Genomic DNA, 14,513 nt, shown 5'->3' with positions numbered 1-14,513 from the left:
AAACACGATATAGATGTGTTGTCTGCAATTACTCCTGTCTGCTACTATGGATTTGGTTTCTTCTCCCATATATTTGCCATTGAAATTAGGATTTTCAGTGAGTACCCAGGAGGGTGTTTCCAGGTGGCTAGCTCAATGGGAAAGCACGTGATCTGTTGTAGTTATGAGGTCCTGATTTTAATCACACACATACATACACACAAAAAATACCAGATTTTTTTCAATGAAATGATTATATAAATAGGATCTGAAATCACAAACTAAAGAAGATGAATCAATGAATAATGTGATGTGTTTTCATTATCCCTGATATTAGATGAAGTTCTGGTCAAAGCTATGTAGATTAAGGACACTCTACACATTCCAGTGATTTGTGTTCTCTCTCCTAAAATGAAGAATGACTTCCAACCACTGCTCTTCTTAATATTTTTCATCCATCCTGGTGTGTCTCTGAGAGCTGTACAGAATGCACATTATAAAGTCAATTTCTTCATAAAGTCTTTAAAGCTCCCATTCTGTTACCTATAAAACAAGCAAAGAAAATTTTTCCTTTTTCAATTGTGAAATTTCAAAAGATCGATTAGTCTGTGTGGAACAGAATACCCTATACCTGGCACGTGAGAGAACAGTTCAAAAATTCTGGTTAATATTCAAGATGACAGGAACGAATACCTTTACTTGTGCTTTATTTTTCTTCATGCTGCACCGAAGAAAACTCAGATCGCACATCTATTACTCAATGATCAAGACATAGAGGCAATACTGTCTCACCAATAGAGATTTTCTTATCATTTCCTAATAATCAATAGACACATTTCTTCCACGGGCAGGACAATTATATCTTGACAACTGACAATATGAGTATAATCTGATAGTCACATTGTAACTAGTTGCATTTATTGGTTTCCACTGAGGTCTTAGTAATTCACAAATGCAGAGCAGAGTTGCTTTATAAACCATGTTTATATGTTTACTTGCTTGCTTTGTGAAACGTGTTGTTATAAACACATTTTAAAGCAACACATTCATGAAAAGATCTCCTTAGAGGCTATTTACATTAATGTTATCAAACAAGCTCCACATCCTTTATATTTTTATCTTTCTGCTTGGTGTATGTATGAAATCTACAAGAGTTTGTATTTCCTATTTGTTTTATTTTTGTCCTTTTCGTGTTGTCAGGCACATCTTAATAGATTTTCCAAATAATTTAATATGCAATTTATATAATATTTTATTGCATCAGTAGTTTTCTATAATAATATTGACCAATTATCATTCACAAATTAGAACATTAAAAGAAAACTATAACCTTATGATCCATAGTCTAAAAGGTTTAGTTTAATGATAGTCTAGGAATTTACATACATCCTTAAAACAAAAATAAAATGGATCAAATTAAAGAGTTTCTTCATGACAAAACAAACCCACAGACTAAAACTAAATAAGACACCCAATTGAATGGGAGAAAATCTTTAATATTCACATCGAACAGATGAAAGTTTATTAACCAAAACATGTAGAGAACTCACAAAGATAACAAATATCTTAAAACCTTATTGAAATATGGGGAGAGTCAATCAACAGAGACTTCACTGAAGAGGACAGACAAATGGGCAATAGACACATGAAAAAAGTGCTTATCATCACTTGACATCAGGGAAATCTATATGAGGAAGCACTGTAGCACTGTCCTCCTGTTGTTCATCGATTTGCTCGAGCAGGCCCAGTAACATTGTGAGACTTGTGACTGTGTTTGGCATATTGAATACGTCACACGTAGCTTACATCACACGTAGCTCACCCTGCGGGTGAGATACTTTCGGTACCTTGCTGGGCTCTCCAAGAGGGGTGGAGGAATCAAAGGCAGAGGAATCAAACTCGGGTCGGCCGCCTGCAAGACAAAGGCCCTACCCAATGTGCTATCGCTCCAGCCCATATAAAGAAGACAATGAGATATTTCACAGCAGTGGGAATGATGCGTATCAAAAATACTTGGTGCAATCTGTGTTGAAGGAGTGTGGGCAAAAAAGAAACCTTCACTCACTGCCGGTTGTGATATTGCCTGGTTCAACTTCTGTAGAGAACAGTGTGGAAATGTCTCAGAGAAGTAAGAAGAGAGTTACCGTACTTAGAGTTACCAGCAATTCTACTCCTTGGTGTCTTCCTCTCTGGACACAAAAACGTTCATTCAGACTGACATATGCACATCATTATTCACCAGAGCACTTAGTACAATAGCGAGGGTATGGAGTGAAGCCCAGATGTCTGACAACAGATAAGTGGATAATGAGGGTGTGGTTAAGAAGTACAGTAGAACACTATGTAGCTAGAAGGAAGGATGAAATCATGAATTTGCTGTACCTGGAGGGTATTGTGTTGAGTAACTCAGAAGATATAAAAAAAATCAGAAAGAAAAATCAAAGGAACTCGTTTATCTGTGTTATATAGAATCACAGGACAACAAAAGGAAGGCATCAAAGGAGAGATACCAAGATTACTTTCAAAACTGAATTACAGAACTAGGAATAGGGAAGGAAAGTAACTGAAAGGAGGAAGCAAGAAGAAGCAAATGTGGATTAAGGGGCTCAGAACAGGGGACCCTGACATATTGGTGCTGAACAGGTCTTATCTAACTACATATATGTATACATATGCATACATATACATATACACACATATATATGTACATATATATGAACCATAGAACCAAGAAAACCTGAAACATAAGATCCGAACTGTGATAACTAAAAAAATTAAAAAACCAAAAAAAACAAAACCTCAGAAACATTCTTGTCAAGGCTGGGGGTGTGGGAAGGAGAGAAGGGGCTTTGCGGAAGGGAAATTACACCGGTGATATGATACGTGTTGGAAAATTATATAACTGAAACTCAACTATCAGTAGCTTTGTGAATTACATGCCGAAATTAAATTATTTTTTTTTAAAAATTAAGTTCCTCTGGGGGGGAGGGGATGCTGGGATCCGAGGTGGTGGGAAATGCGCACTGGTGGAGGGATGGGTGTTTGATCATTGTATAATCGAAACCCAAGCACAAAAATGTGTAAGTCTACAACTGTACCTCATGGTGACTCACTATTAAAAAAAAATTAGAAAACCATGTAAAAACATAAAATATTTTTAGTAACTGCATATGTATCTTCAGGTTTACTTTTTTTGAGGGTGATGGTATTAAAAGACAGATATAAGTGCTTAAAAAAATTAAGTTCCTCTAATTTGCTCATTTTCAGGTGCCATATGCAGTCATTATCCTACTCCAAGACTGCTGAGTTGTTTGCTACCAGTGATGTTCTAGGGAGAAGGTGATGCCAGAGATCAGACTTAGGGCTCCCACATTCAAAAAATCCACTCAGCTCTAAAGAGCCAACTCCCCAGTCCCCCATTCTGTTTCCGTGACTACACTCTGCTATTCTGTTTCCATCTCTACTTACATAGCCAGGGTTCTATTTTGCACATTTTGACTGTTAGTACATGACCGTTTCTATTGTAAAGATTCAATGGTGGTTACCCTCTCAAACAGAAATGATAAACATCCCAATTGTTAAACAGATCAGACTCCTATTTATGGATAAGCCAGAATCTCTTGTGACAAGCCAACGCTTCTATGGAAAGTAATTAAAATGATTAAGAAAAAACCAAAATGTTTATTTAGAATATTCTACTTTTGTTGAAGCAGGAACAATGACTATAACAAAGGAGAAGAAAGAGAGTTGAACTTAAATGGCATATCTGCTTTTTTCCCAAATCATCTTTCCCCTACCTTGTATCATGAGAAAGGTCCTAGAGAAATCTCCACCCTCACACCTACAGATGGAATTTCAGTCTCCAGACCTATATTAAAGTCAGTTCATGCTGTTTAGGTACTATTTTGTTATGGAGGTTGTGGAAGTCAGAGCACAGTAATACTCAAAGCCAATACAGCTCTACTTCACAATTGAGGTCCACAATCTAGAAGTATTGGGGGGAAACGTAATGATCTCTTCAAAGAACACACAAACTGACAGATCAATGTGTTTCACTGTTTCCTTATTGTCTGCCAACAGAGAACTTAATACTCTTAGAAAAAAATAGTATAGCTCAGCATCTTTTCAAAATATTGTTTATAATTTACATAATACAACAAAACCAAAACCACATTAGGTAAGGAAGCTAGATAGAGAAGAACCATGTCAAATAAAAGAAGAAAAGACATTCATAAAGATGAAATTGCTGTAAACTAAATATACATTTTTCATTTTCAACCTTGAAAATAGTTAAAGAAAAACAACACATTACATACAGAAAAACGTCAACTGGAGAAAACAAATTTCCCAAAAGAAGTCATGGATACATAAAACAATGAGAAAATATTTAATGAGCAGAAAGAAAAAGCTAACACCAATACTTTAAATATTTATAGATATCTTCCTCAGGCATGATGGTAAAATAAAGATATCCTCAAATAAAGAAAAACAAGTGAATTCATTTCTAGCCAGCTTCCTCCAATTGATATACTCTAGGAAGCTTCTTTAAAATGATAGGAAATGATAATAGAAGAAAACTTGAAACATTAGTAGAGAAAAGAACTGCAGTTATAGTATCTAGATAAATGTAAATGACTATCTTATTAGGCTTAGTTATATATGTATGGGGCTGGAACACAGTGGGTAGGGAATTTCCCTTGCATGCGGATGACCCGGGTTCGATTCCTCTGTTCCTCTCAGAGAGCCCGGTAAGCTACCAAGAGTATACCACCCACATGGCAGAGCCTATCAAACTCCCCATGCCATATTCGATATGCCAAACACAGTAACAACAAGTCTCATAATGGAGACGTTACTGGTGCCCGCTCGAGCAACTCAATGAACAATGGGAGGACAGTGCTATATATGTATGATGCTTAAAAAGTGAATTTTATAGGAGACTAACACCGAAGAATTGCCAAGTACCAGGATATTCACGCCATGGCTTGGAGGCCAGCCGCACATTCTAGGGGAAAGGGCAGCTCAGATAGAGAAGAGAGCACTAAATAAAGGGTGTTGGGAGGATCCTCCCAGGATGAGAGATGCATGCTGAAAGTAGACTATGGACCGAACATGATTGCCATTCAATGCTCTTTTCCAAACCACAGCACCCAAAAGGAGAGAGAAAACAAAAGGGAATGCCCTACCACAGGGGTGAGAGGAATGGGACAATGGAGGGTGGGAGGAAACTGGGAGCACTGGAGGTGGAGAATGGGCACTGGTGGAGGGATGGGTATTCAATCATTGTATAACTGAAACCCAAGCACAAAAACTTGTAAGTCTACAACTGTACCTCATGGTGTTTCACTACTAAAATAATGATAAAAAATAGTATTCAAAAAAAAGTGAATTTTAGGAGATAGAGAAATATCATAGTGGTAAGGTGCTTCCTTGCATAAGACCAACCCAGGTTCTATCCCCAGCAACATGTCTGGTCTCCCTAGCCCTACTAGGAGTGATCTCTGAGTGCAGAGTCATGAGTAAGCCATGAGCACCTCTAGGTGGGCCCTAAAAACAAAGCCAAAGCAAACTTCTAACACCTTGTTATAGTTTTTAATGCATATATACATAACTCATTTAGCAACTTTGACATCAATACTAGAGGAGAGTGGGGTGAAGGGATTCATATAATTTCGTGACTTCTATATCTTCACTGCAGCAGTGAATTATTCTCTCTAGCAAATAATAAAATAATATAAGGAGATAGGACTAGAAAAATCAATAGACAGACTGAAATAGAATATTAAAATTATTCAAATATTCTAAAGCAAGCCAGGTCAAAGGAAACAGAGAAATTAAAAAGAAGGGACACACAGAAAAACTATAATTAAGTGGTAGATCTAAATCCAGCCATATTTATCTTTATGTTAGTTCTTATGCCTTGAATACTCCATATGAAATACTTGGTTGATATTGCCTGACAGGAAAAAAATATCAAGGATGTTCCTACAGAATATCCCAGAAGTTAGGATGACTACAGATCTTAAATTCAAAAGCACAAAAATATAGAAGGGAACTTACTAAAAGAAAAAACAACTTACCACACAAAAGTAAGCAAAAGTATGCTACAGTGTCTATATTAAAATAGGGTAAATTAAGCTTCAGAGCCAAGGAAATGGAGATAAAAGGGTCATTTACAAAAAAAATAAAGATTGAGGGCAGGGGCAATAGAACACCAGGTAGGGTGTTTGCCTTGCACGCTGCCTACTGGGATCCAATCCCTGGCCTCTAATATGGTCCCCGGGAGCATCACCAGGAAGAATTTCTGAGTGGAGAGCCAGGATTAATCCCTGAGCATCGCCAGGTGGGAACCCCCCCTCCAAAAAAAGAAGTTTGAATGAGTTGTGTGAGTCCCCACATTGTGGACTGTCGAAGGACATTTTGAAAGGATTCTTTTGGAGGGAGGGGCCTGTGCTATTCCAGGGGTTACTGCTGTCTGTCTCTACGCTCAGGAATTTCTTCTGGCAGTGCTTGGGGGACGATGTGGGGTGCCCGGGATTGAACCAGGGTCACTGCATGCAACGTAAATGCATTTCCCGCTCTTGCGCCTTGAAGGGGTCTAAGGGAAAGCCTCTCAAAGCATAGACATCTTACAAGGAGTGAAAGTATTAAGGGCCTGTCTACGGATATTAAATCTACAGAGACACTTCAAACTGAATGGAATTCCAGGAAAGTAGGTGTGTAATGTGTGCAGCGGAAGGATCTCAAATGGAGTTGGCGGCTTGACCTGCCGATTCCCTGGCTTTACCCAGGTTCCACTTCAACCTTGTTGGTGGGTAGATGAACATTTGCTATGTCTTCCTTTTCAACTTCTAGCTTGTGATAGCTTGTTTTAATTTTTAATTTTAAAATTACTAAATACATGTGTTTATGAAATATTCATTATATATGAAAAAATACAAATATGAGGGAATGTAATCATACAAATGAATTTAGTCATGATAACACCTTAAAACAGCTCTGCCACGCCAACTTTCTCAGTCAAAATTGTGAATGCGTTTTTCACTTCTGCTCATCAATGTTGTTAGAATGGAGAAATGCTGATGAAACACACAGTACAGTGGCAGTTTTAGTGGTTGTATGCCAATAGATGCTCAGATTCTGAAAAATATCCCAAACTTTGTAAACATTTTTGAGCTCTTTTTTTTAAAGCTGAGTATGGAAGAGCAAGTTAAACCTTTCTTTAGTAAGTTTGAATAACAAAACAAATGTTAAGTGCTAAGCTATTGTGTTAGTCTCTGGTGTCACTGCAATGCATCTTGTTCAAGACAAAATGATTCTGGACTCTGAACATTTTATCATCCCCAAGCAAGTGCTGATTCAGTTATTTATTTCTGTTATTTAATTATCTGTTTTCAAATCCTCTACACACACAGAGATGAACACATTAAAACACATACAAGTAAAATCAAATTTCTATGTTTTTTTTTGTACCAGTCTGTACATTAGTAGACATCAAGAGATTTTTTAGTTTTTCTCTATATTTATCTCTAGTACATATAACATTTTGCAAAATTTTTCAAGAAAAAAAATAATTACTGACCAGAGTTATTTTGCTGTAAAAGGATTTTTAGAGTTGTTTAATGGATAGCTGGCAACTTGAAAATATGCTTCTCAGCAATTGATAAATTGGCTGTATCTTGTCTCCTGTTAAAAGCCAATACATTTAAATAACAGCACAGAGCATAATATCAGGCTGGGCAGACTAGAAAAGTCAAAGATTTGAAAGGTAGCACAAATGCACAAAGATATATTTCAAGAAATGGGTAGCATAGTGGTCTAACCTTAGCAAAATGGAATTCCATCAGGTTTAAACCTCAGCATGAACACGGCCAGTGAGAAAGAATAAAGATTCTGGACAGTGATCCCATGAAACAAAGTTTCATTGGTTGCTTCCAGTCCTTGGATACCCAAATATTCCTGGAACCAATTCCTTCGCACTCTATTCAATCTGCTTAAGGGAATTTCCTTCCAGTGACTTCAAGGGAAAATTGGATTTCCTAACTATTACAAGCTGCTGCTAATTCTATACAGAGGTGAACATCAGTGACACAGCTAATCTAATTCCCCCGCTGCCGGAAAGCTTTCTTCATCCTTGTATAGCATTGAACAGGAAAATTGAGCACCAGTTGCGGTCAGCTCTGCCTGTTGGTCCTGTCACAGCCTGGAACCCAGTTTAGAGTTTCTCTAGCTGCGACCCCTAATGCTGCCATGCTGAGTTGACACACAAAAACCCAAGTCACTGTATTTCTCACTAGTTGTCTCTGAGTCATACAACTGTTCTCTGAAACTTTTCACGTGACAGTTAAACTCTTCTAAATTGTTTCCTAGAGAGATTTAATTATATCACTGAAATTCATGAATTTGTTTCAATTTCTAAGATACCCCTTTTCAGGTTGATATGTATCGATTAGACTCACGTTTCATAATTCTTAGTTTTCCCATGTGATTTATCATTATTCTTCATTAAGCAGAAATGTCCTTTATTTATCTCCACTGTTCAGCATTCAGTATACTTAGGTCTTGGGAAAAATTTAATTTCAACTTTAGTAGATAAATTTATAGTGACTGTTGCTCTAAGTCAGGAATAAGCAACGAAATTGTTGTTCTTTCACTCCATCCATTTTATTTAAAGCTGCAATCTGTTCTCATTTTCAGCAAACTTTAACAATAAGTAATTCATATGCCTTTCATTTGGAAAATTACATTGCATGCATCTACAGATACAAATTTTGTCAGACGTTTGATTTTCCTAATTTATTACAAATTTTTTCAAGCTAGATACATATTTTTAGTCAATTTGCTTAACTGGCTTAATATCTGTTCCTGCATCTGTTTTTGCTGCCTACTGGAAAGCATAGAGCCATGGTAAGGGGCTTAAGGAAGAGTATTCCTAGCAAATACAAGAATATCAGGAAAGTCACTGAGAAAGGCACTTTAGAAGGGCATTTAAGTCATGTAAAGACCTTCGCATTTTCAATGAGGCCAGAAACATTGGGTAGTTTTGAATCAGGGAACAGTGTGCTCTGATTTGAAAGTTTAAGGGCTGTCTGGATGTTTGTTTAGATGGGCTAGGACAGGAGAAAGGGTGGTAATGTGTTAAACCAGAGCTGAGGGTACTATGGATGGAGGCAGTGGTAGGATAGGGTAAGAGGAGTCTCCCAAATCTGAGTTTCATTGGAATCTTCAAAAAATGGACTAGTAATATGTTACATCCATAGAGTAGCTGCATTGAATGAGAATTCATAGGCTGAAACGTTATATAGAGGCCAAGAATATCTCAACCTTGGGGCAGGAGCAATAATAGTACAGTGTGTAGGGAGTTTGCCTTGCTCAAAGCCATCTCAGGTTTGATCCCTGACACCTCATATGGTCCCACCCTGAGTGATTCCTGAGCACAGAGCCAGTCATAAACCCTGAGCATTGCTGGGTGTGCCCCCACCCCAATGACAGGAATAACCCAACCAAACAAGGGAAACGGGTTTAGGCTGAAAGCTTTTAGTTTGGAAACTGGCTCCTAAACACAGACCCAGTAAGGGGCAGATCATTCAGAAAGAAGTGGGGCAGATGCAATACACAAAGGGACTTCTTTGTTCCTTTTACTTTCAAATATTTGCCAAGGCATGTGCAAAACAGCCAAAGGTGAGAGCTTTGCACCTAACTATTCTTTTGTAAATGATCACTATTATTATTATTATTATTATTATTATTATTGCTTTTGGGGACATACCTAGAGACGCTCAGGGGTTACTCAGGGATGCTCTGTGCTCAGGAATTACTCCTGGCGGTGGTGGTGGGTGGGAGGTAGCTGCTCATGGGATGCCAGGGATCAAACCCTGGTCGGCCACGTGCAAGGCAAACACTCTCCCCGCTGTGCCATTGCTCCAGCCCCTCACTATTATTTTTAGCTATAGTTTAGGTGACATGGTTACAATGACGTTAACAGTTTTGCTGTTAGACAGAACCGCAGTACCCCACCTCCAGCAAAATGTTCAGGACCCTCCACCACTGTCCCTACGTCACCCCTAGCCCCCCTCTTCATTCTGTTCCCTACTCCCGCTGCTTGTTAACTTAGGCTTTGTAGCCCAGAGCGAAGAGTATTCCCATTCTTTGATGCTGTCTATTCCCTGGATTTGTCTCTGGCTACACAGACAATTGAAATCACTGTCTGAATCAGAACTGCTTAAAAAGGGACCTTCAGTTTTTCGCACGGTCCAAATGATCTCAAACAACCCATTATTATCTCACTGCTGTGATTGGGGAAGGAAAGCTATGTGCATACTCCAAGGACCGTAGTTTGGAGGGCATGAACTCCTGATGACCTCTTGACTTGTGAGAGTCTTTGAGATAAAATCAGATCCTGAGCCTGGAAACCCACCGCCTCACTCCAGTGGGATTAGAAGGGACAGATGTAGCTCTGTGTCTGCTTCTTGGAGTCAAGGTGAGAAAGCAGTCTTCTGTTACGTGGAGGCTCTCATCCCCCTCTTAGCCTGATGTCACCTGATTCTTGGACTCATGATCCAGAGAACTCTGACAGGGCCTGGGGGGATGGCTCACAGGGCTGGAGAGCACGCTTTGCACCAAAATACCCCAGGTCATCTTCCCAGCACTGCATGATGCCCCAGTATCACAGCAGGTATGTCCCACTCCCCTCCTCCAATAAATAAAAATCAGTAAGTAACGAACTGTGAGAAACTCACGTTTGTGGTTAAACCAGCCCAACTGTGCAGTTTGTTCCTGCAATCTGAATTGATTACAGGACCAAGTCACGCTCCATCTCAATCCTCTCCTCATGGTCCAAGGTCTATCGAGCCTCCTCTCTTCCTTTCCCAGTGTCGGGAAACAGTGTAAGGTAAACATGGGAGATACTTTTATTCTGGAGAATGGAAACCTTGCTCTCTCTTGAGCATGTATTCCTCTCCTCTCTTGTTTTCACTTGTGGACAACCTCATGCTATCTATCTAACAATTATCCTCCTCTTTCTCTTATCTCACTTTATTTTGTTTTTGTCTTCTTGGGTCACACCTGGCAATGCTCAGGAGTTACTCCTGGCTCTGCACTCAGGAATCACTCCTGGAGGTGCTCAGGGGACCATATGGAATGTCAGGGATCGAACCTGAGTCAGCTGCATTCAAGGCAAATGCACTTCCTGCTGTACTATTGCTCTGGTCCCTCCAGCCCTCTCTCAAGTGTTTTTAAGAAAATAAAAATAATTTTTCTTCATACTTTTTTTAAAAATCAACAAAGCATCAAGAGTCTCCCAGATTCCAACTAAGTGAGTTCACTTTAGTCCCTTAGAATGTTTTCAATCACTGTTGGCAGCTGTTGGGGACAGAGGAAACATTTTTGCTAGGAAGCACTTCCTCCTGAATCCTATATTTGCACATCATCATGGTTTTCTGATCGAAAGTACTGGCTACCTGGGTGAAAGATTGTTGAATCAAACATGAGCCTATGAAACTGCATGTTGCTTTGGAATTCCATGTTTACATTATAGTCTGAGGGAGCTACAGAGGAATTTCTTTTTCTGTCTAGAGATGCAATGACCTCTATATCAGAGTTAATCCTCCATCTCCCACCCATCTCTGTATCTCACAGGCTCGCCACCTTATATATAATTTTGAGTTTCATAACTTTAGATTTCTCTCTTATCCATATGGGTCAAATGAACAGATACTACATTGCTCAGAAACAGAGGGGTTGGGGCAGGGGAACCAGCAGTAAGATTGTTGGTACTTTGGATCAGAGAGATAGTAAGGCGGGTGTGATGATTGCTTGGTCTGTGACCAACCCAGGTTCAATCCACTGCACTGTATAAAGTCGGCACTGCTGAGAGTAGGGATACCTGAGTATAGAATCTGGAGGAGGGCCAATACTATCAGGTGTGGTCCAAATGATAAAAAAATATACTGTTGTTGTTGTTTTGACTCAGATATCTCTATGAGTTGTTGACATAAGTAAGTATAACTTGAAATACATCACAGGTTCACATCATGATTTATCTAGTTTAAAATATCTACAATGCACCAAACTTTGAAATTTGAAAACCAACTTAATTTTGCTAATCTGGTGGAGAATAACGAATGCTTCTTGAGAACCATCTTCAATGCTTATTACTTAGAATATATTAGTTGTGCCTTGAACAAAGTTTAGGATTATCCATAATCACTATTGAATCTTTCCGAGAGGGAAAACTAAACATTCTGAGAAACTCCGAGAATGTGACTCTATTTGGAGATAGTCTTTGAAGATGTAATTAAAGTTAAAGTAAGGTCATTAAGGTGTGCTCCAACCCAAATGACTGGTGTCCTTATAAAATGAGACTACGATACAGACATGTGCAGAGGTAAGACTTCCAGTCTCCAGAATTGTGATGAAGTACATTTCTGCTCCATAAATCCTCTAGCCTATAGTTCTTCAGTAGAGCAACCCTAATAAACAATGAGGTGCATCTGAAAATATATTACATGCATGTCTAATTACATCCTTTTTTCTGCTGGTCACTGAACCCTAAAGAAAAAGGCAGGGGTTCTGGACCTCATGTCTGGAGAATATTTTGGAATTCTTTAATTAATGAAGATGATGGAGATGAAAGTCAACGTTTTGTGTATTAAAAAAAATTCCCACTATTGATGATTCTTAAACTCTGCCTCTCTTTCCCTTGTTTGGAATATTCAGATAAGACCATAGAAGTAGGGCACATTGTGCTGGGAACTGGACAGTCCGCCCCCGTAAGGTAAGTCATTAAGTTGAGTCTCAGTTCAATGTTGGCTTCATCCCCAGGACAGTGACACAGAATTCCCAGAGCTCTAGTCCAAATGAGAGCCCCATTAATGAAGGCTGTCTCAGTCAAGGTGGGGACTGCTGAGAAAGTCAAGTAGCAGATAAAACATAACTTTTTAAGTTGGAACCTGATCATTTTATTCTTACATCAGAGGAAAATGGGCTTACACATCCCACAAATTGTCACCAGATGTGCAGAGAGCTAGAGTAATGGTGATACCTACATAGGAATCTATCTTGCCAATGGGGTTTCAGCTGCTAGATAATAGTGGGTAAGGGGACTCAGGCGTGCAGATTTAGAAAACGTTAACAGAACCACGTGTCACACACAAGAGCACCAAGGAGCACCAACCTCACTCAATTGTCCACTGAAGTTTAACATGTATAGATTTTTCCATTGGACTTTTGAAGTAGACAGTTGTGTAGACTGTTGTGTTGCTAACAATATGCACAGCTCGGTGTCTTTCGGTTTTAAGTCATACGTATTTGTTTTTATCTCATGGCACTGACTTTTCATGCTTCTAAAGTGGCACCATGAGCTAGGATGCTCCGGATTTCCCTAGTGGTTTTTGTGACAGTTTTCCATGCCCTCTTTTGATGGTATCTGGCTTTGTGAGATGCCTTTCTCCATCCTAGGCTCTTGTTCACCCAGTTGGATTGCTGGACCAAAGTAGACTACTTTGGATCTAGACTGAAGTGCATTTATTTTATTATTTTTAAATTTTTTTGTTCAAGTTTTTGTTAATGTTTTCAGGAAAGTGTGCATGTTAACAAATTAACATTACAAAGTCACTTTTGTATAGAGTAAATATTTTTAGCACCATGTCACAGTTTTATATTTATATTTGGGGAACTTGTAAAGCACCGGGATACAACAAACCCTGACCTTCATTTTCGGAGCTGGAAGGAATGAGGAATCTGGGTCAGTGTTAAATTTTAGGAGCCAGAAGTCCCATTCTCAGAGAAATACAGCATGCCTGGGTGGTAGGTGTTCATCCTACTGTGAGCCAGACTTTGAAACATGACCTTACATTTTCCGTTATTATCTTGTGAACTTGAAAGACAAAATGCTGTTTTGTTTTGTTTTTCAGAGATGAAGGAGGAAGTTGAAGTTAACCAACACTCTCTCTAGTAACCATGAACTCTCCTCACACTTTTTTTCCTATCAATTTGATTTAAAGAAACTTCACCCTTCCAGTTTTAGTCCTTTCTTGCCCCTCTGAATAATGTAGGAGCAAGATATTACCCTGGCGCAAGCCTGGAATGTAACTGGTTAGAAGACTAACTGCCAGGAAGACTAATGTGCAGGTGACTTGGTTCCAGGTTTCTGCTTCAAGGCTAGGTGAAACACTGACTACACCCCTAATATGTCCAATGCTGAGAATTTCCATGCTTCTTGGAAGATATTGGAGTCAAATAAGTTACTGACAAAGCCCCCTTCTGTGAGCAAAGGGGAAAGAATATATGTGGTATCTGAGTATACAGGTGCCGTAGCACTATCTCTTATCTTGGGAGAAGAATTATCTGGAAGCCTGACCTCATATGGTTGCAGTTTTTAACATGAATTCTAACCATTTGCAGACTCATTCTTTCAGGCTTCACCAATATGAAATATGAGCTTTCTGCTTTGAAATACATGCTGCTCAAGTAAACACCAGGTGGGCTACGGGATGATTTAGAATACAAAGTTATATTTCTCATGTAATACTGCA

This window comes from Sorex fumeus, unplaced genomic scaffold (genome assembly GCF_029834395.1).
Source record: "Sorex fumeus unplaced genomic scaffold, SorFum_2.1 ptg000264l, whole genome shotgun sequence".
Lineage (NCBI taxonomy): Eukaryota > Metazoa > Chordata > Mammalia > Eulipotyphla > Soricidae > Sorex > Sorex fumeus.
The sequence above is the reverse complement of the archived record's forward strand: the minus strand, read 5'-3'. Positions refer to the sequence as shown.